Raw genomic sequence first — 24,846 nt, forward strand, 5'->3', positions numbered from 1 at the left:
GACCTACTGTGATAAAGTATGTGGCAGTCTTCCTCCAGGCCACACCCCCTAAAAGATGTGGCTTACATTAGTGGATTTAAAAAGAGAGGCTGTCACCAGACTATTCATTTCAACAAAAATTTGTCCAGAAGGCCTGGGCCGTGTTTACCAGCCTGGGGATGCACAGGTATATTATGTGCATCCCCCTGCAGGCAGTCCCATTTATATCAATTGACTGACAGCTGACATCAATGGGACTGCCTGCAGGGGGATGCATGGAACACCTGTGCATCCCCATGCAGGTAAACATGGCCCACACACAGGGCACTCACTGCTACGCCCCGTGCGAACGAGGCCTAAGAGTGAATGTGCATTTAACATAATTGAGGCATTTTATTTACTTGCGATAGCTTCCCTTGTGTAGACAAAACCCTGAGACAGCTGCTGGGTGTCGCTATCTTGGATGTGATGTTAGCAGCCCCAGCACACTCAGAGTCGTCACTCAAGTCACAGTTTATTTTATTCCCCCTTAACTCCTTCTTTAGTAGCCGCATAAAGGGTTATACAGTAGTACCTTGTAGACATGTGCACTGACAAAAAAATTGTTCGTTTTCGCTTCATTCGTTTTTTTGCTTTTTTCGGAAATTCGAAAATTCGGAAATTTGAAACATTCGGATTTTCAAATTTCCAAATTTCCAAATTTTGAATTTCCGAATATCAAATTTCCGAATTTTGAATTTATGAATTTTCAAATTTCCAAATTTCGAATTTTCTAATTCCGAATTTCCAAATTTTTGAATTCCGAATTTCGAATTTCCAAATTTTCAAATTTCCAAATTTCGTATTTTCGAATTCCGCATTTCCAAATTTCCAAATTTTTGAATTCCAAATTTTCGAATTCCGAAATTTCAAATTTCCGGATTTCAAATTTCCAAGTTTTCAAATTTCCTGTTTTCGAATTTCCAAATTTTCAAATTTCCGAATTTTCAAATTTTCAAATTTCCAAATTTTGAATTTTCGAATTCTGAATTTACAAATTTTTGAATTCCGAATTTCCGAATTTTCACATTTCCGAATTTCCAAATTTTCAAATTTCCGAATTTCGAGTTTCCAAATTTTCAAATTTCCGATTTTCGAGTTTCCAAATTTTCAAATTTCCGAATTTCGAGTTTCCAAATTTTCAAATTTACGAATTTCCAATTTTTCAAATTTCCAAATTTTCGAATTTCGAGTTTCCAAATTTTCAAATTTCCAAATTTCGAATTTCCAAATTTTTGAATTCCGAATTTCCGAATTCTCAAATTTCCGAATTTTGAATTTCCAAATTTTCAAATTTCCGAATTTTGAATTTCCAAATTTCCATATTTCCAAATTTCCAGATTTACAAATTTCTGAATTTCCAAATTTTCGAATTTCCAAATTTTCGAATTTCCAAATTTTGAATTTCCAAATTTTCAGAAAACCAGTAAAATTCAAAATAATAACTAACTAATAATAACTAACTATTAAATTATAAGTATTTGAATTTCCTTTCAAATTTGGCTGTTTGGGAACCTAATGAATACAAATTTATCTGAAGTTACGAATTATTCGAAATAACGAATGGCGCATCTAAACAAATGGAATGGAACAAATTAATAATAAATAATAATAATAAAAAGGGGATAATAAATATCCCCATTGCTTTTAAAAAAATTTTCCTCAGTTTAGGCCGATATGTATTCTTCTACATATTTTTGGTAAAAAAGAATCTCAATAAGCGTATATTGATTGGTTTGCGCAAAAATTATAACGTCTACAAAATAGGGGATATATTTATGGCATTTTTATTTATTTTTTTTTTTTACTAGGAATCTGCGATTTTTATCGTGACTGCGACATTATGGCGGACACATCAGACAATTTTGACATATTTTTGGAACCATTGGCATTAATACAGAGATCAGTGTGATTAAAAATGCAATGCGTACCATAAAAATGTCACTGGCAGTGAAGGGGTTAACACTAGGGGGCGGTGAAGGGATTAACTGTCTTCCCTGAGAGGTGATTCTAACTGAAGGGGGAGGGGACTAACTACAGAAAGTGACGGATCGTGGTTCCTAGCTAATAGGAACACACGATCTGTCACTCCTGTCAGAGCAGAACAGGGAAGTGTGTGTTTACACACACTCGTCCCTGTTCTGCCTCTCCCTGTCACGATCGCTTGTGGCCGGCGGTCATCGCGACCGTCGGCCACGAGCATCGGCACATCCGCTGTGCAGTGGGCATGCGTCTGCTATCCGGTCCCCGCGACCCAACGTACAGCTACGTGGTTTCGCGCAGGGGAGCCAACCTGCCGCAGTATAACTGCGGTGGTTGGTCCGGAAGCGGTCAAAGTTTATGGGAACCCTCACCTTGTAAAACAACTCATTCAGTTTAAAACAGAAATGAAAGGCAAAACATTTGTGTAAAGATATGAAAAAATATAAAATATACCTTTTTTCCCCTTTTTATAAGTGATCATATACCCTCATTTCTCAGCGGCATAAGGAGCTAGGAGATCTACCAGAGCAGAAACAGCAGCACACTGATCTTCTAAGTGAATGGCTGTGCTGGGGGGGAGGGGCATGTCAGAATAAGTCTGATCATTGGAGGAGAGCTAGAAAACTGACCATGCTGTGCTCTTAAGTCTAGCGTGGTCAGTTTTTACTAGGAAAGCGGAGGGACTGGCAGGAACTTCAAGGATTTTAACTAAACGAAGCACTATAAGTAGAACAGGATACGTTTTATTACAAATACATGGTACAGCAGACAAATATCATGAAAATGAAATGTTGGGTTTACATATTCTTTAATGTTTTAAATGAATTATACATGGGGTCTACTAGTAATATTCCAGGTCAAATTTCTTCATGCCTATACCTGCTTAGGTTCTGGAAATATTAATATAGGCCTCCCTAGCACTTGCGGTTCTTCACTATAACCCCCTGATCAGTCTCAGTGCTGTAATTCAGAAAATGTGGAGCCTCGGCATCTCTTTGTACATGCAAGAGAAATGCATTCGATTGCAGGGAATGTCTGTCAGTTGACTTCAAACTCTAAGCACACTTCTGCAAAAAACAATATTAACTTTTGGGTGTAGAGCGATGGAAAATCAGTGCAGTTCTGTACACAATGCTCTTACCATGATTGGAAAGACATTTGTTTGTCATGTTAATTTAAGTAAATCATTTCTGTCTGAAGACCAAAATGGAAAAGTCATTTTCAAGTACCTGTCATGACATAATGGTTTGTGTAGCAATTAAATTTAATGTATTTTTTTTTCATGAAAGTAAACATTTTTTTTTTAAGGATAAAGACATCATGAAACAGTTCTCTTGAGGATTTTGTCACCTGTGTTATGTCAGATGAAGGTATTTACATATAAATGAAAAGATGAAGACCACGTAGTAAGTATGTTTCTGATAAAGAACTACCAAAGACATGTGCAATTAGTTTAGTTCCAAATTAGTTTTTTTAATAAATCTGGACAAATTCGTTAATTGGGAAATATCTGAATTTCAGAATTTTTCTGAATATTCGGAAATTTGTAAATTCGAATATTTGAAAATCCGAAAATTCGCAAATTCGGAATATCCATTAAATAAGAATGAAAATCCGAAAATTCAAAAACCCGAAAATTCGAAAATCTGAAATAACTAAGTGTAGAACAATTGTATTCATTTGGCTTTATAACCAATATCTGTATTTATGCTGTTTGTGTCCCCTTTTAAGTTTTGACATTGACAGTGTCATTTACACAGTAATCAGTGCATTTTTTTTAGCACTGATCGCTGTATAAATGACAATTGTCCCAAAATAGTGTCCAAAGTGACCGATGTGTCCGCCATAATGTCACAGTCACACAGATTGTCGCCATTACTAGTAAAAAAAAAAAATTATAATAAAAATGCCATAAAACTATCCCCTATTTTGTAGACGCTAAACTTTTGCGCAAACCAATCAATATATGCTTTTTGCTATTTTTTTTACCAAAAATATGTAGAAGAATACATGTCGCCCTAATTTGAGGAAAAATTTTGTTTTTTATATATTTTTGGGGGATATTTATTATAGCAAAAAGTAAAAAATATTGCTTTTTTTTCAAAATTGTCACTCTTTTTTTTAGTTTATAGCGCAAAAAATAAAAACCGCAAAGGTGATCAAATACCACCAAAGGAAAGCTCTATTTTCTATATTTTATTACTTAGAACCCCCAAACATTATATATATGTTTTTTCTAACACCCTACAGAATAAAATGGCAGTCGTTGTAATACTTTCTGTCACACCGTATTTGTGCAGCGGTCTTACAAGCGCACTTTTTTTGGGAAAAAACACAGTTTTTTGAATTAAAAAATAAAAAAAAGGTAAAGTTAGCCCAATTTTTTTTATATTGTGAAAGATAATGTTATGCCAAGTAAATTGATACCCAACATGTCACGCTTCAAAATTGCACCCGCTCGTGGAGTGGTGACACTTAAAAATCTCCATAGGCGATATTTAAAAATTTCTACAGGTTACCAGTTTTGAGGTACAGAGGAGTTCTAATTATTGCTCTCACTCTAACGATCGTGGCGATACCTCATATGTGTGGTTTGAACACTGTTTTCATATGCGGTTGCTACTCACGTATGCGTTCGCTTCTGCGCGCGAGCTTATCAGGGCGGGGCGCTTTACAAAAATTTGTTTTTTTTTTCTTATTTATTTTACTTTTAGTTTTTTATTTTGACACAGTTTAAAAAAAATAAAACATTTTGGGTAACTTTTTTTTACTATTACAAGAAATGTAAACATCCCTTGTAATAGAAAAAAAGCATGACAGGTCCTCTTAAAGAACTGGGGTCAAAAAGACCTCACGTCTCATATTTACACTAAAATGCAAAAAAAAAAAAAAAAAAAATTGTAAAGAAAAATAAATAAATTTCTCCTTTAACAGCTATGTGTGACGTCGCTTCCGCCCTCGCATGCTATGGAGCCAAGCGGGGGCCATCTTCCCCTCAGTTGGCAGCCAGCCAAGCATGGGAGAGAGCTCGATCAGTCTGGTAAGCGGCAGAGACGACCGGAGACGACCTCAGCTTCTTTGAGTAAAACTGCGGCGGCTGGTCGGCAAGCAGTCTAAAGGGTTTGGAGTATGGAGAGAAAAGGGGATAAAATACACTGCACAGCTTTACACAGGTAATATATTTAAAATATTTCAAGATTTACAGAAAATATATCTACTGCCCTCTCACACTTTTTATCAATATTTACAATTGCGTCATGCGTTACAGAGTCCGTTTAAAGATAAAAAAGTTAAGATACAAAATATGCCACTTATGGATGTCCTCGCAAAAAAGATAAAGGTTAACCCATATCTAGATGGCCCCCACCTGTCTCCATATCATTGCAGGGCGGAAGTGACGTCAAAACGTCACTTCCGCCCATAGCTCTTAAAGGGCCATTTTTAAAAAAAAATTTTTAAATGACCTTTTTTTTTTTTTTAATTGAATTTTAGTGTAAATATGAGATCGGAGGTCTTTTGACCCCCGATCTCATATTTAAAAGGTCCTGTCATGCTTTTTTTCTATTACAATGGATGTTTACATTCCTTAAAAGTAACACAATTTTTATTTTTTTTAAAAACAGTGTAAAAATTTAAAAAAAAGGTAAAATAAATAAGAAAAAAATTTTAAACACGCCTCGTCCCGACAAGCTCGCGTGCAGAAGCGGACGCATACGTGACTAGCGCCCGCATATGAAAACGGTGTTCAAACCACACATGTGAGGTATCACCGTGATCGGTAGAGCAAGAGCAATAATTCTAGCCTTATGCCGCGTACACACGGTCGGACATTTCTGCTACAAAAGTCCGACAGCCTGTCCGACAGACTTTCGACAGACTTTTGGCGGACTTTTGGCGGATTTTTGGCAGACTTTCTTAGGAACGGACTTGCCTACATACGATCACACAAAAGTCCGACAGATTCGTACATGATGACGTACACCGGACTAAAATAAGGAAGTTCATAGCCAGTAGCCAATAGCTGCCCTAGCGTGGGTTTTTGTCCGTCGGACTAGCACACAGATGAGCGGATTTCTGGGTCCGGCGGAGTTACGACGTAAAGATTTGAAGCATGTTTCAAATCTAAAGTCCGTCAGATTTGCGGCTGGAAAAGTCCGCTGAAAGTCTGCTGAAAGTCCGGGGAAGCCCACACACGATCGGATTGTCAGCCAGCTTTAGTCCGTCGGCCTCCGTCGGACTTCTGTAGATGAAAAGTCCGACCGTGTGTACGCGGCATTAGACCTCCTCTGTAACTTAAAACATGCGACCTGTAGAATTTTTTAAACGTCGCCTATGGAGATTAAAAGGATAAAAGTTTGTCGCCATTCCACGAGCGGGCACAATTTTGAAGCGTAACATGTTGGGTATCAATTTACTCAGCGTAACATTATCTTTCACAATATAGAAAAAAAAAACTAACTTTACTGTTGTCTTATTTTTTAATTAAAAAAAGTGTATTTTTTCCAAAAGAAGTGCGCTTGTAAGACCGCTGTGCAAATACGGTGTGACAGAAAGTTCTCTAGGGTGTTAGAAAAAAAAGTATAATGTTTGGGGGTTCTAAGTAATTTTCGCGCAAAAAAAAATGTTTTTAACTTGTAAACAACAAATCTCAGAAAGAGGCTCAGTCTTAAGTGGGAGGGGTTTGATTTCGACTCTTTATGGTCGCCTGACTGAACAGTCACAAGAAACAAATAGTTGTTTAGCTAGAAAAGGATGGGAAAAGGACATTGGAAAAATGACAGATGAAACATGGCAGTGTATATTGGAATCTGTACAGTCCGTATCAGTATCTCCACCGCAATGCTTAACCCAATTATATATAATATATAGAGCTTATAGGACACCAGCTAAATTATATCAGTGGGGGAGGCAGGATACATCTGAATGCCCGAGATGTTCAAGAGTATCTGCTGATTTGGTGCATATGCTTTGGAACTGCCCTAAACTGTTCAGATATTGGCAGAATGTGGTGGAAACTATTAATCAGGCGTATCAAACCCAGATACAGATAGATCCAAGAGTATGCCCACTAGGACAATTAGAAAATTAACAGCAATGAAATGGATATCCCCTAGAAGCCCAACATATGAGGAATGGCGGATACGGTAAATGACGCAATGCTAAAGGAATGGCAGGTATATAAGAATAGGGGTTTAGCAAATAAATTTAGTGAAATGTGGGAACCATGGCTGACGTTACCAGGTTTGACATAATTTATTTTGGGATCAGACAGAAGCAGTGGCATCACTAGGGGGTGGCTTTTGGGGAGGGGAGGCTCTCTGGGGACTCTTATGTAAGGGGGGGCTCTCTGGGGACCCTAATTTAAGGGGGTGCTCTCTGGGGACCCTGATTTAAAGGGGGAGGCTCTCTGGGGACCCTGATTTAAGGGGAAGGCTCTCTGGGAACCCTGATGCAAGGGGGAGGCTCTCTGGGAACCCTGATGCAAGGGGGAGGTTCTCTGGGGATCCTAATGTAAAGGGGGCTCTCTGGGGATATATACACACACACATATATTATATACATGTGTATGCCCGCCCAAGTGTATGAATTTTCTTTACTACGTTGCTATGGGCTCTAGCCCCAGATCTTTTGTAGACCTAGCAATGCCCCTGGATGGAAGTATAGGGGTTAACAGACTATTTACTAGTTAGAGAATAGCTAAGGTATGATAACTCAAGAAGGTAGGGTTGGTGTGAGGGACTTTTGGACGGGACGGGTTGGATGTGAGAGAGAGATAATTTTTTTATGTATTAGGGAGGAGCTGCAGTGGTTCCTTTTTTCTTGTTTTTTTCTTTTTTTTTTCTTTCTTTTTTTTATTTTCTTTTATTTTTTTTGTTATTGTGTATAGAATATAATATGTTATTGCTGTATGTATTTTGGAACTTCTTTTTCCATGTTTGTTTTATGATGTGTTTGTGATGGAGAAAAAATATTAATAAACAGAGACCTAAAAAAAACCAAATAATAATATTAATAAACAGAGACCTAAAAAAAACAAATAACTTAACTATTATTAACTATTAAATTATAGGTATTGGAATTTCTTTTCAAATTTGGCAAATTATCCATAATAACGAATGCCGTATCTAAACAAATGGAACGTAACAAATTAATAATAATAAATAACAATAATAATAAAAACATATTATTATTATTATTTATTATTATTTCGTTCCGTTCCATTTGTTTAAATGCAGCATTCTTTATTTTGGATAATTCGTAACTTCAGATAAATTCGTATTCATTTTGTTCACTAACAGCCAAATTTGAAAGGAAATTCCAATACTATAATTTAATAGTTATTATTAGTTAGTTATTTCTAATTTTTGGATTTTCGTTCTTTCTTATTTTCGGATTTTCGAATATTCAGGTTTTTGAATTTCCAAATTTTTCGAATTTCTGAATTTTCAAATTTCCAAGTTTTCAAATTCAGAATTTTAGAATTTCCGAATTTACGAATTCCAAGTTTACCAATTTTCGAATTTACGAATTCTGATTTTTCGAATTTACGAAATTATGAATTTACAAATTGACAAATATCAGATTTTTGAATTTCCGAATTTTCGAATTTTTCCAAATTTATGAATTCTGAATTTCCAAATGATCAAATTTCCGAATTCCAAATTTACCAATTTTCGAATTTACAAATTTACGAATTCCGAATTTTCGAATTTACAAATTTTTGAATGTACGAATTCCAAATTTTGTCATTTCTGAATTTTCGAATTTACAAATTCCAAATTTCCCAGTTTTCGAATTTACAAATTTATGAATTCTGAATTTTTGAATTTTTCGAATTTACAAATTCCAAATTTTTGAATTTACGAATTTTTGAATTTACGAATTTTTCAAATTTTCTAATTTACAAATTTTCGAATTTACGAAAAAAACAAAAAACAAATAAAACGAAAACAAACAAATTTTTCGGCAGTGCACATGTCTAGTGAGTACGGAAGTAAGTCTGGATGTTGTAAATGCTGTTCTGAAATTTTATCTTGATTTTGAAAAAACATTTGACATCATTTCTCATATCCCTCTGATTCTGATCACCTTCTTACCCAAGCTTAGGATCTTCTAACTTTTTAAACAAAGGCCTAATTCACTGTCCTCCAAACTTTGTGTGAGGGATCAGACTGCGGCCAGGGGTAGTCAATAGTGTCAGTGGGTGTAATCAATGCCTCAGGCTCGGTGGTCAGTGGAATTAAACAATGCTTGGTGGTCAATGACCTATACAGCCTGTGGTCAGGGCGAGGAGAAATAATGACCTCTCAGTCAGTGGAAGGAATAATGCCCCATTGTTGGTATTTGTAGAAGGAAGAGACCCCAAGGGCCTGTTAAAAGCCTAAAAATGGCCACTGTAAAGTCAAAAAAGGAGTGGAGTACCGTTAATTAATGACTTACAAAGATATTATCCCGTAATAGTAACATCAAAATCAAAACTGGAAAACTCATGGGACTTTAAATATGCCAGTAGGAGTCCAACAACCAAAATTATCATTCATAAAAGCATTCTTTATTACAATTCTTATAAAAGTCAGCAGATAACAACACAATTAAGAACACAAACTTTTGAATGTGTGGTTATCACGTAGATGTGGGCAAATCCCAGAGAAGATGTATATGATTGAAATAACAGGAATTGGTCTATGTGTCCTCACAGGATACCTGGCTTCGTCAGGACCATGTTTTTTTGTTTGTAAAGTTGTTGAATCTTAATTACAATGATATAGACTGTACCCTCCATAGTGTGAAAAATGCCCTATCCAGTCCTGGAAGCCGGCCCACGGGAAGAATGAAGAAGAATAAAAATTAAAAAACGACTGGAGACAAAAAAATGCCCACTCCTGTACATATAGGAGCAATCTTCGAATTCAGACCAATTGAAAAAAAAAAAGTATATTAATATGAATCATGCAGATATGTCGTTAATCCGTGACATGGAAAGGTAAATCCAAGTTCATATATCATAGGATCAAATGTGGTCTTCCCATGAACTGGGAGCGTCGATATATGTGCTCCCAGGACTGGATGGAGCATTTTGGAGGATATCATTGTAATTATGATTGGACAACTTTAACAAATCTCACAATACATGGTCCTGATGAAGTAGGGTGTCCTGCAAAACGTTGACCCTCATATGTGGCGTCGCTGGGATTTTACCCACATCTACGTGATTTCCACATATGGCAAAGATTTATGTGTTCTTAATTGTGTGGTTATCTGTTGACTTTTATAAGAATTGTAATAAAGAATGCTTTTATGACATATAATTATGGTTATTATGATAATTATAGACTTCCAGTGGCATTTTTAAAGTCTCATGATTTTTCCAATGGTGCATGAAAATGGCCACATCTGGTCTGCTAGCTGCAGTTTGGAGTCCACTGCCCAAAAGGCAAAATTATTTACAACTTCCCAGGGCTTTTCTTTAATTTGCTTTTGCTGGACCAAAAATGTTGGAGTCTGTGAAAGGATGAAGTTGATGTACACTTGTCCTTTTGAAACCCAAGTAACCCATCTTCCTTTTCATATTGTACATTTTGTAATAAAACTTATCAATTCACAAAGAGAATTGGGAGTTAAAAACAAGAGTTAGAGTATACAAGTCTTGGTGTCTTTGTTTGCTGTTTGCTGTCTGTTTGCTGTTTGCTGTCTGTTTGCTGGGTTGCATTTTGGGGGCTTTTCCTTTTAGTTTTTAATTTGCCTTTTGCTGTCACTTTTTAAATAGCTTTTTTTTTTTTTCCTGGTTTCATCAGTCTATCAATTAAGGGGTGTGGTTAATTGCTCACAGGTGCCTATTTAACTGGTTGTAGGACTCAGTCTGAGCGTGCTCAGTCTGAAGCTGTGGAGCTTGGTGTAAGTGGAGCTGGATTAAGTGGGAGTTAAAAACAAGAGTTTAAAACAGGAGGTTATAACAGGGGTCATAGTACCTGTGTAGTGTGAGTATCTGAGTGTTGTCTGAGTAGTGTGTGTGGATCGTTAGTACTTGTGTATTGTGTACCTGTGTATTGTCGTGTACCTGTGTATTGTCTTGAGTATTAGTGCCAGGAAGCTAGCTGTTAGGTAATTTTGGACAGGGTAAAATCCCCAAATCCTCACTAAATTTAATAGGTACGATGCCCGGCGAATACTGCTGTGCAAAATGTAAGCACATTGTTTCCCTGGAAGCCCAGGTTCTGAATCTGGGGAAGCAACTGTCAGCACTGAGAAGTCCCTCCATACTAAAGGTGAGCCAGGAACGTACACGGCAGGTGCCGGCAGGGGCCAGCACAGAGGCGGGTGGAGACAAAGAGGTGCAGGCACTAGCAAAGAGTAGATGGGTGACAGTCAGGAGGGGTAGAGGGGGAAGTGCCAGAGAGGCCGATCCAGGACTGGAGCATCCCAATAAGTACGCTCCATTGAGTGACATTGGTGTAACCAGTCAGGGACCAGCACTGCTGGAGATGAGGGACTCTCCTAGCTGCCAGGGGAAGAACTCCTCCAGTGAGAGTGGGGGGGCAGCAAAGGGAAAGGAAAGACAGATTCTGGTGGTAGGGGACTCAATTCTTAGAAGGACAGAGAGGGCAATCTGTAACCAAGACCTGAAGCGCCGAACAGTATGTTGTCTACCGGGCGCTCGGGTTCGGCACATCACGGATCTTGTGGACAGATTACTGGGAGGGGCTGGGGAAGACCCGGCTGTCATGGTGCACGTTGGCACCAATGACAAAGTCAGAGGCAGATGGAGTGTCCTAAAGAACGATTTTAGGGACTTAGGAGCTAAATTGAGGAAAAGGACCTCCAAGGTAGTGTTCTCAGGAATACTACCGGTACATCGAGCCACACCAGAAAGGCAGAGGGAGATTAGGGAAGTAAACAAGTGGCTGAAGAGCTGGTGTAGTAAGGAGGGGTTTGGGTTCCTGGAGGACTGGGCCGACTTCTCAGTCGGTAACCGGTACTATAGAAGGGACGGACTGCACCTAAATGAGGAGGGTGCAGATCTGCTGGGAATGAAGATGGCCAAAAAGTTAGAGGGGTTTTTAAACTAGGCGATGGGGGGGAGGGTCCAGAGACAGTGATAGCCAGCGCGGAAGATATTCCAGAGGGTAGTATTGGGGGCATTAGTGGTAGGTTAACCAAAGCACAAAAACACAAGGTGAGTATAGTAGCAAGTCCTAGTTGCAATCTTGAAACACCCAATACGAGGACAATATGCGACCGGTCTAAACTATGTGGCATGTTCACCAATGCCAGGAGCATGGCGGACAAGATGGGTGAACTAGAGATACTGTTGTACAAGGAGGATTTGGATTTTGTGGGAATTTCAGAGACCTGGTTCAACAGCTCTCATGATTGGCTGGCAAACATTCAAGGGTATACCCTATACCGCAAGGATAGAGAGGGTAAAAAAGGGGGAGGGGTATGCCTATATATCAAGAATAATGTACAAGTGAATGTGAGAGATGACATCACTGAGGGGGCTAGGGAGGAGGTGGAATCTTTATGGGTAGAGCTCCAAAGGGATGAAGCTAAGGGGAAAATAATACTGGGAGTATGCTATAGGCCCCCTAACCTGAGGGAGGAAGTGGAGACGGATCTCCTATCACAAATTGGATTAGCAGCAAGGATGGGAAGTGTTATCATAATGGGGGATTTTAATTATCCAGACATAGACTGGGCAGGGGGAACCGCGCATTCATTTAAGGCTCGCCAGTTCCTTAGTGTCTTGCAGGACAATTTTATGGGTCAGATGGTAGACGCACTAACTAGAAATAAAACATTACTAGATCTACTGATTACCAACAATACAGACCTGATAACAGATGTGGAAATACGGGGCAATTTAGGTAACAGCGATCACAGGTCAATTAGTTTCAGTATAAATCACACAAATAGGAAACATGAAGGGAAGACAAAGACACTTAATTTCATAAGAGCCAACTTCCCTAAACTACAAACCTTGCTAAAAGGCATAAATTGGGTTAAAATATTAGGAACAAAGAATACGGAGGAGAGATGGGTTTGCTTTAAGAGCATATTAAATAAGGGCATTAGCCAATGTATCCCATTGGGTAATAAATTTAAAAGAGCGAACAAACATCCTGGATGGCTTAACTCCAATGTAAAAATGCATATAAAAGCAAAGGAGAAGGCCTTCAAAAAATACAAGGTTGAGGGATCACCCTCAGCATTCAGAATTTATAAAGAATGCAATAAGAAATGTAAGGGTGCAATTAGGATGGCTAAGATAGAACATGAAAGACACATAGCGGAGGAGAGCAAAAAAAATCCCAAGAAATTCTTTAAGTATGTAAACAGTAAAAAAGGGAGGACAGACCATATTGGCCCCATAAAGAATGAGGAAGGACACCTGGTTACAAAGGATGGGGAGATGGCAAAGGTATTGAATTTATTCTTCTCCTCAGTCTTCACGAGTGAATCGGGGGGCTTCAGTAACCAAAACTGCAGTGTTTATCCTCATGACACAACACAGGAAGCACCTACATGGTTAACAGAGGACGGAATTAAAATTAGACTTGAGAAACTTAACATTAATAAATCACCGGGACCAGATGGCTTGCATCCGAGGGTACTTAGGGAACTCAGTCAGGTGATTGCCAGACCGTTGTTCCTAATTTTTACAGACAGTCTATTGACTGGAATGGTACCAGCTGATTGGAGAAAAGCCAATGTAGCACCAATATTTAAAAAGGGCCCAAAAAACATCCCTGGGAATTACAGACCAGTTAGCCTAACATCAATAGTATGTAATTTTTTGCAGACGATACTAAGCTAAGCAGGGCAATAACTTCTCCGCAGGATGTGAAAATCTTGCAAAAAGACCTGAACAAATTAATGGGGTGGGCGACTACATGGCAAATGAGGTTCAATGTAGAAAAATGTAAAATAATGCATTTGGGTGGCAAAAATATGAATGCAATCTACACACTGGGGGGAGAACCTCTGGGGGAATCTAGGATGAAAAAGGACCTGGGGGTCCTAGTGGATGATAGGCTCAGCAATGGCATGCAATGCCAAGCTGCTGCTAATAAAGCAAACAGAATATTGGCATGCATTAAAAGGGGTATCAACTGCAGAGATAAAACGATAATTCTCCCGCTCTACAAGACTCTGGTCCGGCCGCACCTGGAGTATGCTGTCCAGTTCTGGGCACCAGTCCTCAGGAGGGACGTACTGGAAATGGAGCGAGTACAAAGAAGGGCAACAAAGCTAATAAAGGGTCTGGAGGATCTTAGTTATGAGGAAAGGTTGCGAGCACTGAACTTATTCTCTCTGGAGAAGAGACGCTTGAGAAGGGATATGATTTCAATTTACAAATACTGTACTGGTGACCCCACAATAGGGATAAAACTTTTTCACAGAAGAGAGTTTAATAAGACTCGTGGCCACTCATTACAATTAGAAGAAAAGAGGTTTAACCTTAAACTACGTAGAGGGTTCTTTACTGTAAGAGTGGCAAGGATGTGGAATTCCCTTCCACAGGTGGTGGTCTCAGCGGGGAGCATTGATAGCTTCAAGAAACTATTAGATAATCACCTGAATGACCGCAATATACAGGGATATGTAATGTAATACTGACACATAATCACACACATAGGTTGGACTTGATGGACTTGTGTCTTTTTTCAACCTCACCTACTATGTAACTATGTAGCTATGTAACAAAGCTTCTGCCTCATCAGTATAATACAGATTTCATAGAACATCAGTGATGTTACTAGATTCCAAACAAGCTATAACTATCAGTATACTCAGTCCAAAACATGATTGACTGCAGATATAAAACTATATAACTAAAAATAAAAAAAGCAGATTAACAAAATACAGTCTATAACAAAAAATAAATAAAAATAAAGATAGATACATTTATCACAATACCATGCTTGATTAACAAGCCACTTGAATGCATATGTTCTAATGGATAACAGGTCACGACATACAAAAGATGTACAGGGGTCCATACAAATAGAGAACATCATGGCCTACATGACAATCCTAAATCAGTGACCCAAAGGTGAGCAAGAACTGCAGTGTTCCATTAAAAGGTACCTGTTAATTATGTTGTTTATGATATAATATTCTATAATAAGAAATATGTAAAGCTGTCAGAAACCAATTTAGTCAGAAGTAGCAATGAGTAAATTTAAGACATTTTGCCAAAAATTATATTTTACTGAAATTCATTGGCTTCAATACAATGATAGCACTTTTTAATTTTTTTATTAACTACATTTATTAAGGTATATTTTTCTAGATGCACGTTGAGCAGTTGCAGATGCATTTTTCTGTAATATATCTATGAATTTTGGCATCTGGGGCCTCACAGAAGATATGAATTCACTAACACTTAAGTGATGTTCTACTTTACACTTAGATATAGCCAGTGTCCATTTGACTCCTCCAAAGCAGATGACATGATAACATTATTAAATTATGCTGAGGAAAAAAAATGCTTTAGAATTTATTTATTTATTTTTATTTTTTTAGAAAACTGGATGGAAAAGAAAAATTTTGGTTCTCTCTGTGACCTTTCTGTGTGGTTGGATGATGAACAACTCCCACCTCCTACCTGAAGACCTGTTCCTCTGTTGGAGAATGCTGGATGGAAAATACAATACATGTTGACCATAGCTGACAATTAAAACTAATATAACTATTATTAGCTAAACAAGTGACTTTCCTGAGTTTTTGTGAACCTGAAGACTCTTTATAAAGAATGTCCTGGTACTTTGGTTGTTGTCTACTTTTCTATAGTGGTACCTATTTTCAGATGTGTCTGGCTGAATGTTAGGCTGAAAGGTATTTTATCTGCTTCAAAGAGCCCAATGCTGATAATAGGGACTCAAAGATCAACAAAAAGAACATGCTCTACTGGAAATCACCTGGGAGAATGGAAACCGGTGCTCTGGCCCAGAAGTCTTTGAATTGTAGTAATAATCCTCTGATACAGGGGTCTCCAAACCTTCTAAACAAAGGGTGAATTTACTGTCCTTCAGACTTTAGAGGGGGGCAAACTAGGGCTAGTGGGAGTAGAAAATGTCCTGGCATCCACTGGGAGTGAACAATGCCTTTTGGTGTCAGTGCTCTCCATTGTTGGTATCAGTGCGAGGAATAGTACCCCATCATTGATGTCAATGGAAGGAATTCTGCCCCTTTGCAGATGCATAAACAGGACACAACTACATCACAGGACGTTGCAGAAAACAGACCGACAGCATCTGTCTTGAAGGATAGAATACAACCATGCTCTTTCCCTACTCATCTGGAACCTCTCCCTACTGCTAATAATGTCCCTGTTAGATGGGTGACCTCTCCCTAAACTACACACACGTGAAATGTGCACCAATCCTGGGAGCCAGGACCTTAACCGGTTTCCGCCTATATTGTAATGATGCCAGCAGGAACCTCTCGTTGGTACCGGTGGATGTCATACGACGTCCTCCAGGATGGCGCCCCCCCGTAAGGTTACCCAGCGACATGATCTGTCACGGGCTTGTCCATCGGGCACAGCTGATTACTGATCACTGTACCGGCCCACTGCTGGTACCATGTGACAGTTGTAAAAAATGTATAGCTTCCTTTCAAGCCATCCATTGTATATAATTGTGTTGCTAGCTGTGATTGGTCAGTATGATAACATGGTACAGACTGGGCCAATCACAGCCCATCTGTACCATGTGATTAACTCTGACCAATCACAACAAAACAAACTGAATGAATCCTTTTTGGTCAGTAAAATTCTTGCATATAGCAAAAAAAAAAATACCGATCACTTCCCCAGAGTAGTACAATGTTATTAGTGGTACAATGGTCACAGTGTGCTAAAAAAAAGAGTTGTAAAAAAAATTATTAAAATTCTTTAAAAATGTTTTTAAAAATTATAATAATTATTATTTTTGTACTGTTTTGTACCCATTATATAATGACACTGTACTGCACTGGTGACAGTATGTAAAAAAAAAAAGTTTAATGTCTTAATTTTCCATAAACCTATGACAAAAAATTACAATTTCAAAAAGCTTGCAATGCCTTTTACTAAATACATTGGACTGTCTACTTTCCAAAAAGGGGACTGAATAATACATTGATTTGGGTTATTTTCACCAAAGAAATGTAGCAGAATACATTTTGGCCTAAATTTATGAAGAAAGATTATTTATTTGCAAATTTTTATAACAGAAACAAAGAAAAACGTGCTATCTTTTTCAAAATTGTTGGTCTTTTTTTATTTATTTAGCAGGGTATTAAAAAACCCAGTGGCGATTAAATACCACCAAAAGAAAGCTCTATTTGTTGCATGACCGCACAGTTGTCATTCAAAGTGTGACAGCGCTGAAAGTTGGCCAGGGCAGGAAGGGGGTAAAAGTGTCCGGTATTGAAGTGGTTAAATAGGCTGTGCTTGACCTAAGATGGCGGCAGCATTAAATCGGATAGCAATGCCGCTGTGATCGAGCAACACCTGCAGTGAAGAAAACTGACTACACTTGCCTACACATACATGGCCCGAGCAATGGGAAAGTCATCAATTCCCCCATCCAACAGCATGAGTAGAGAAATCTCCACTGCCAACTATTGTTCAGTATGTCTGATAGCAAATTATCTGAATAGTGATTGCATTCTATCTGGCTCAGTCAATTTTAAAATTACACATATCAGTGGTGGCCCGTAATACAGGGAGTAGGGGCGCTGCCCCCCTATCCATGTGTCATGTGGATTCCAATGGGTTTTTTTTTTTCATGCGCCTGAGGCTCTAATTGGCTTAAAAAAGGATGGGCTCGGGGCGCACAGCTCTGCACCCCGAGCCCACCCACTTGTGTGACAATAGTACATTTTTATTCGCTATTGCCTTTTTTATTCTCCTCCTGGCCAATCAGGAAGCCCAGGGAGTCTTAGGAGTCTTAGTCGTAGGACTCCCTGGCCAATCGTGTCTCAGGACACACTTCCTGTTCCTGTTCGGCCAGGGGGAGAATGTCTCTCTGTGTGCTGCAGATGATGTCGGGAGAATCGGTCAGAGCGGCCCTGGCTCTTCCTTCCCCCTGCCTCCATAATGGTAAGGCATCTGGAAGGCAAAACGTTTTTCTTTTTTCATTTTGGATAGAGTAAGGGAGGGTTATAACCACTGTCAGAATTTTTTTCGCCATCTGTGTCCCATTGCGGAGATTTGCCTTCACTTCCAGTCCCATAGCCAAACTGGAAGGGAGAGGAAAGCCCTTCAAATTTAAAGAATCCCTTGGAGGCCCTCAGGTCACCAGAACTAGTGTCCCCATTGGAAGATTTTCCCACCATTCCTCACTTTTCTGGGGACAATTTGGGGATTTTCTTTTACTTTCACTTTCAATGATAATGGTAAACAGGACAAATAGGTGAATCTCCCTAATGAGGGCACAGACAGCAATAAAAACGAACAGGCGTTCTAATCCCTCTCCACTCTATCGAAAACCAAAAAAAAAGTTTTGCTTTTATTATACCTTTAATTTACTTTTATCAAGCTTGGTGGCGCTTGCTGGGCCACCTACAGCTTGAATTGTGTCCAATTTATCAGGAATTAGACAATATTTGAGACATCTATGACCAACCTTAGTCCATATGTAAATGTATTTGTACATACTGCTAACCTGTAGCTTTATTTTTATATAATCACCTCGCATCCAAGGTCTATAAGGAGTGCAAGATGGTCCTGAACTTCAAGGAGAAGTACAGTCAAAGCTCGTTTGGCTGTACTTCGCCTATGGATCACAGGAGTGCAGTTCGTTCTGCACTCCTGTGACCCGTTTTCAGCAGAGAGCGGGCTGGAGTCCACTCTCTGCTGATGTCATAAAGCCGGTCCAGGCTCAGTGTCATCACAACAATGGGGTCGGGATCCGCCAGATCACTGGACCGACACCCGGCTTGTTGCTGAGAAGCTGAGCCGGCTGGTCCCACCACCTCCACATACCAGCACTCCAGTGAGCGCGGGGAGCTGTGAGAACTGAGCGATCGGTGGGGTTAGACCGCTCGGTTCTCAGTGTTAGAGGTGTCGGGGGACTGATGCTGCATCCACCTAGGTAAGTATGAATCTGAAAAAAAACTCATACTTCTCTTTTAAAGCAAAAATAAAGGTTGGAATACTCACCTCCTCCCCAATGGTCTGATGTCCGTGAGGTCCCTCACCAGTGCTGGCATCTCCTCCCCTGGTTCTTCCTGGTTCCTTTATTTGGCTTGTCTTGATTGGCCGGTGCGGGATGATATACAGTGCCTTGAAAAAATATTCATACCTCTTGAAATTTTACACGTTTTGTTATGTTACAACCAAAAACGTAAATGTATTTTATTTGGATTTTATGTGACAAACCAACACAAAGTGGCACATAATTGTGAAGTGGAAAGAAAATGATAAATGGTTTTCAAACTTTTTTACAAATAAATATCTGAAAAGTGTGGCGTGCTTTTGTATTCAGCCCCCTTTACGCTGATGCCCCTAACTAAAATCTAGTAGAACCAATTGCCTTCAGATGTCACCTAATTAGTAAATAGAGTCCACCTGTGTGTAATTTAATTTCAGTATAAATACAGCTGTTCTGTGAAGCCCTCAGAGGTTTGTTAGAGAACCTTATTGAATAAATAGCATCATGAAGGCCAAGGAACATACCAGACAGGTCAGGGATAACTTTGTGGAGAAGTTTAAAGCAGGGTTAGGTTATAAAAAAATATCCCAAGCTTTTGAACATCTTATGGAGCACTGTTCAGCATCAGAAAATGGAAAGAGTATGGCACAACTGCAAACCTACCAAGACATGGCCATTCACCTAAATTGACAGGCTGGGCAAGGAGAGCATTAATAAGAGAAGCAGCCAAGAGGTCCATAGTAACTCTGGAGGAGCTGCAGAGGTCCACAGCTCAGGTGGGACAATCATTCCACAGGACAACTATTAGTCATGGAAGAGTGGCAAGAAGAAAACCATTGTTGAAAGAAAGCCATAAGAAGTCCTGTTTGCAGTTTACGAGAAGCCATGTGAGGGGCACAGCAAACATGTGGAAGAAGGTGCTCTGGTCAGATGAGAAAATTGAACTTTTTAGCCTAAAAGCAAAATGCTAAACGAACACTGTCACTAATACTAACATCACCCTGAACACACCATGAAACATGGTGGTGGCAGCATCATGTTGTGGGGATGCTTTTCTTCAACAGGGAAAGGGAAGCTGGTCAGAGTTGATGGGAAGATGGATGGAGCTAAATACAGGTGTAGCACCCTCTACCAATAGGTAGGTGCTAGTAATGTTTTTTTACTAGGAACTATCAGCACAGACAAATTTAGGCAGGCCTTTGCTGCAAGCTAGGCCTGTCTGTTTTGATTTGGGGGCTGGGAGTGGTCAGAGTAGCAGTGGGTGTGACCACCTGTGCTCTAGTTCTGAGGCGCCTCCCCTGCTTCCAGGGAGAAGATTCTGGAAGAGGGGCTGGGCCTAGAACTTAAGTGGCAGGCAGCTCATGTGGGAGCCCTGACCAATCCCCAATTGGTATTGGCAGGGGGCGGGCCTCCTATATAAGCTGAGGTTATATGCCACTGGGGGGAGTTGTCAGCTGAGTGAAGTGAGGTATGGAATACTAGGCAGCAGGAGGAGGGCACCCCCATCTGGGCGGGGTGCGCCGATCGCTGGAGGAGGCCCGGGAAGAGCTGTGAGGGAACTTAGCCTCTACGCAGTCATTGGCAATGTCTTTGTCACAACACGGTCGGTGGTAAAGAACTCCTGGAGCAGAGGGGCAGGTGAAGCTGTCGGAACGTATGGTTTGGTCAAGTTCCTCATCAAGGACTCAGGGCAGTGGAAGGTTGGTGAGTGTTACCACAGTGGAGGGCTGGAGGTGCCAGGAAGTCTGTGAGGGAACTTTGCTTCTACACGGTCATTAGCAAAGTCTTTGTCATTCACACTGTGAATGATGAAGAGTCCTGGATTAGAGGAGAGACTGTGGGGATCTGTGTCAAATCGATGTAGCCCGAGGGCACACGATTTGCAAGTTGGGCTGGCTGGGAACAGTAGTCCACCATCCATACCAATGCTTTTAAACTACTGGAATACTGGAAATGTAAACGGAATCGCTCATGCTCAGCTCATTGTACATTCTACAGAACACTGCAAGTTGGCAGTTAAGTTTATTTTATTGCAGAAGAGACATTGCATACCCCTTTTGCTATATGTAGCAAGGTCCCAGGCCTCCTTCGATCTAATGAGAACCTCCCGGGCCAGAGATAGATGATATCCTTCTGTATATGGTGGGTTGTATGGCATAGTGGGTGTAATGCAAGGTAGATTGATTGGGCGCCAGACACTTCTTGAATGCAAAAGAGATTTAATTTCTCCTAACAGAACTTTGGGAGAGAGGGTTAGGGCTAGGACACCCTTAGGTAGTTGCAAGATCAATTGGCAGACTCTGAGATTTCAACAGGAGGACAGCCATGCAGGGAAAGGCATCCAGCAAGACGCCACATGTGTTTTCTCCTATGGCAACAGTCTTTAACAGTTCCTAACACAAAGCGTGACAGTTCCTTCGCTTTCACTACAATCACTTCTTGTAGTTATTCAGCCCACTGAGCTCCCGGTCTCTCTCACTAAACTAGATGATTCACTGCCACCGAATCCCTTGAGCTCCTCCAATCGTCACGGTAGTATCTTCCTCAAGCGTCACCCCGATTCTCTGCTGAATTTTTAGCTTGGCTCCCAAGATACTTCTCAAGCTTCACCCCATTGGCCTGCTCGGTCCCTGGCTTGACAGACAAGACTGCTCTGCAAGTGTCACCTTTGCTGGCTGGGTCCTTGGCTTGATACCCACTGAAGTTTCCTGATTCTTCACCGTCCCTCGTTGGTGAGAATACTGCTCCTGTACTTGCTTCAGTTACTCACTGTGGTCCCTGGTATTAAGGCAGATTGTCCCCTACTGGCGACAGCTTCCCCTCCACCTCTGACCACGTCAGGTTCTCCTGCTTGTGGAACCATCACTTCTGGTTGGACTGCAATTCCAACCCTGCGTTGCTCTCTTGCTTCTGGATAGGCCCTTAGCAGCCAGATGTGCCTGGGATAGGCCCAAACTCCAACCTAGCAACCTGGGCAGTACAACACATGTCCACCCAGACAGCCATCCAGGTGGCACAGAACAGTGATCACCTGACTCCACCCAAATATAAAAAATCCCCCCGCAGGCCAAGGGATTTAAGAAAACTCCTGCCCATTGGCTGGGATGCTCCGTATACCCATAACCTGACCTTGCAGTGCCCTTCTCATATCTAATGCCACCAGGTATCCAGCCACCTAGTGGCAAAAGAGAGAAGTGCAGCAATTACAGACTAATGCCTCGTACATACGATCGGACTTTCCGACAACAAAACCGTGGAATTTTGTTCGAAGGATGTTGGCTCCAACTTGTCTTGCATACACACGGTCACACAAATGTTGGCCAACAATTAGTAACATAGTGACACATGGCGAGCCGATGTGATATCTCCATTACGAGCGCTAGTTTTACAAGACTGATCGTTTTCTGCTCGTCCTTGATTCCAAGCATGCGTGTTTGTACTTTGGACTTTTGTACACATGATCGTAAAAACTGACAACACTCATTTGTTGGCGGAAAATTTGAGAGCATGCTAGCCAACATTTGTTGGCGGAAAGTCCGACAACAAATGTCCGATGGAGCATACACACGGTCGGACTTACCACCAACAAGCTCACATCCAACAATTCCCGTCGGAAAATCTGATCGTGTGTACGCAGCATTAGAGTGAAATCAATTGATCCTCAACAATTAGCCAAGGTAGCTATATCTGGCAAGTAGATTTAGGAGCAACCCTGCCTAAACTCCAGGGTGCTACATCTAAATAGCTTGTTTTTTTACATTTTGACTTTAGTTGCACTTTAAGGTGAAGATTAAACTGAATTGTTCCAAATACTGTATTTTTGTTGGCAGGAAACACTGCTCAGCTATTAGGGCAGTCTGTCAATAGAACAGGTTATTTGTGGATGTAGTTGGGTGTTGGTGGGTCAGTAGCAGTAGCGGCTGGTGCTCCATTTTTTTTTGGGGGGGGGCAGCAAACAAACCCCTCTCCACCAGGTCCGCACTTACCCCATCCAGGTCGCAGGCAGATTCAGGTCTTAAATCCTACTTCCTGTCCAGATTGGCCAGGAGGAGAAGCAGGAAGACAATAATGAATGTTGATTCGCTAATGTCACAAGTGGGTGGACTCAGGGAGTAGTGCTTTAAAATGTGAAGAGTCTATTTCTTAGCACCTTAAAAAAGACCTGCTTTTCTTCAGGACTATAGGATCCTATGGAGAAAGTCATGAAATGATTATCACAGTGGTTAGATTAAAATGCATGCAGATTTGTAAGACACGTGCATATAAAATATGTATCATAAAAAGAATAATCTTTTACAATACAACATTTAGGGTATACAACTTATCATTTAGAGGTTGGATGTGGAACATGCCTGCCTGTAAGTTAGGGTAAAAGAAAGCTGAATGTATAATTTAAAAAACATTGTATACAGTTTGTTGTAGCACACCCCCTGAAGATCTGCAGATGAACTGGACCCCACACTCCTGCACAGCCAGGCACACCAAATTTTCACAGGCACTACAGTGTCAGAGAACAGTCCGTGACTTTGTTTTTTGTTATTTAGGCCCCTTTCACACTAAGGCGGTAGGGGGCTTCGGCGGTAAAACAGCGCTATTTTTAGCGCTGTTTTACCGCGGTATTCGGCCGCTAGTGGTGCGATTTTAACCCCCCGCTGGCGGCCGAAAAAGGGTTAAAGCCACTCGTATAGCGCGGCTATAGCCGTGGTATTAGCGCGGTATAGCCGCGCTGTCCCATTGATTTCAATGGGCAGGAGTGGTTTAGGAGCGGTGAATACACCGCTCCCTCACCGCTCCAAAGATGCGACTGACAGGAGATTTTTTTCTTCTCCTGCCAGCGCACCGCTTCAGTGTGAAAGCCCTCGGGCGGTTTGCAGGCGGTATTTTTAGTGCAATAACGCCTGCAAACCGCCCCAGTGTGAAAGGGGCCTAATTGAGGGTTAACAACTTGGACAGGGATGGGAGGTTACAGGATGCCCAATTGACTTCAGCAACAAAACTTTGACATCAACTTCAGGGACATTTTCCTATATACAGTCTTCTTTACTCTCCTCCTGCACGCACTTGCTTGCAGACTCCAGCAGATCTACCATACCTCCCAACTTTTTGAGATGGGAATGAGGGACACCTATCAGCAAAAGTATGCAAGCATAGAACACACCCCTTGCCACGCCCCCTTAAAGGAGAATTGTACAAAAAAAACAAGATTGGTTAAACCCACAAGTGCTTTTTTACCACTATTATTTCTTTATATTGGCTTTTGGAATCTACAAATGCAGCAATTTAGAAATCTGATGAAAGGTTTAGCACTGGAAAACACTTTAAGATAGATAAAAAGTGCATTTTATATACATCTATACAGATCAGACCAAAATGAGGGACAAATGAGGAGGAATGAGGGACAGAGGGACATTGCTCCAAATCAGGGACAGTCCCTCCAAATCAGGAACAATTGGGAAGTATGAATTTACTGTTAGTTGATTTGACAGGCTCTTAGATTTTAGCAATGGCCCTTTACAGGCAGGAGCTCAAAGGCAGTTGTGGTGTAGAAAAAATGACAGTGAACAGCCTGCACTTCTTCCTTTGTGGCTACTGATCCCAGCACCACCTCTTTAAGCACTGCCAACCCGCCTGGCTGCAGCTGCCCCTTTTACTAGCCCTCCAGGCTAACTTCTCTACACCAGTCCTTCCGGACTGACTTTCA

At 40.5% G+C, this 24,846-nt stretch overlaps 1 long non-coding RNA gene across 1 annotated transcript; it reads left to right on the forward strand.

The window, feature by feature from the left end:
* Nucleotides 1-1,052: 1,052 nt before the first annotated feature.
* LOC141113387 (uncharacterized) lies at nucleotides 1,053-15,768 on the forward strand. The gene is made up of 2 exons (XR_012236769.1): nucleotides 1,053-5,174; nucleotides 15,529-15,768. It is a non-coding gene; the product is annotated as an uncharacterized lncRNA (long non-coding RNA).
* Nucleotides 15,769-24,846: the final 9,078 nt, after the last annotated feature.

This window comes from Aquarana catesbeiana, linkage group LG12 (genome assembly GCF_042186555.1).
Source record: "Aquarana catesbeiana isolate 2022-GZ linkage group LG12, ASM4218655v1, whole genome shotgun sequence".
NCBI classification, from domain to species: Eukaryota; Metazoa; Chordata; class Amphibia; order Anura; family Ranidae; genus Aquarana; species Aquarana catesbeiana.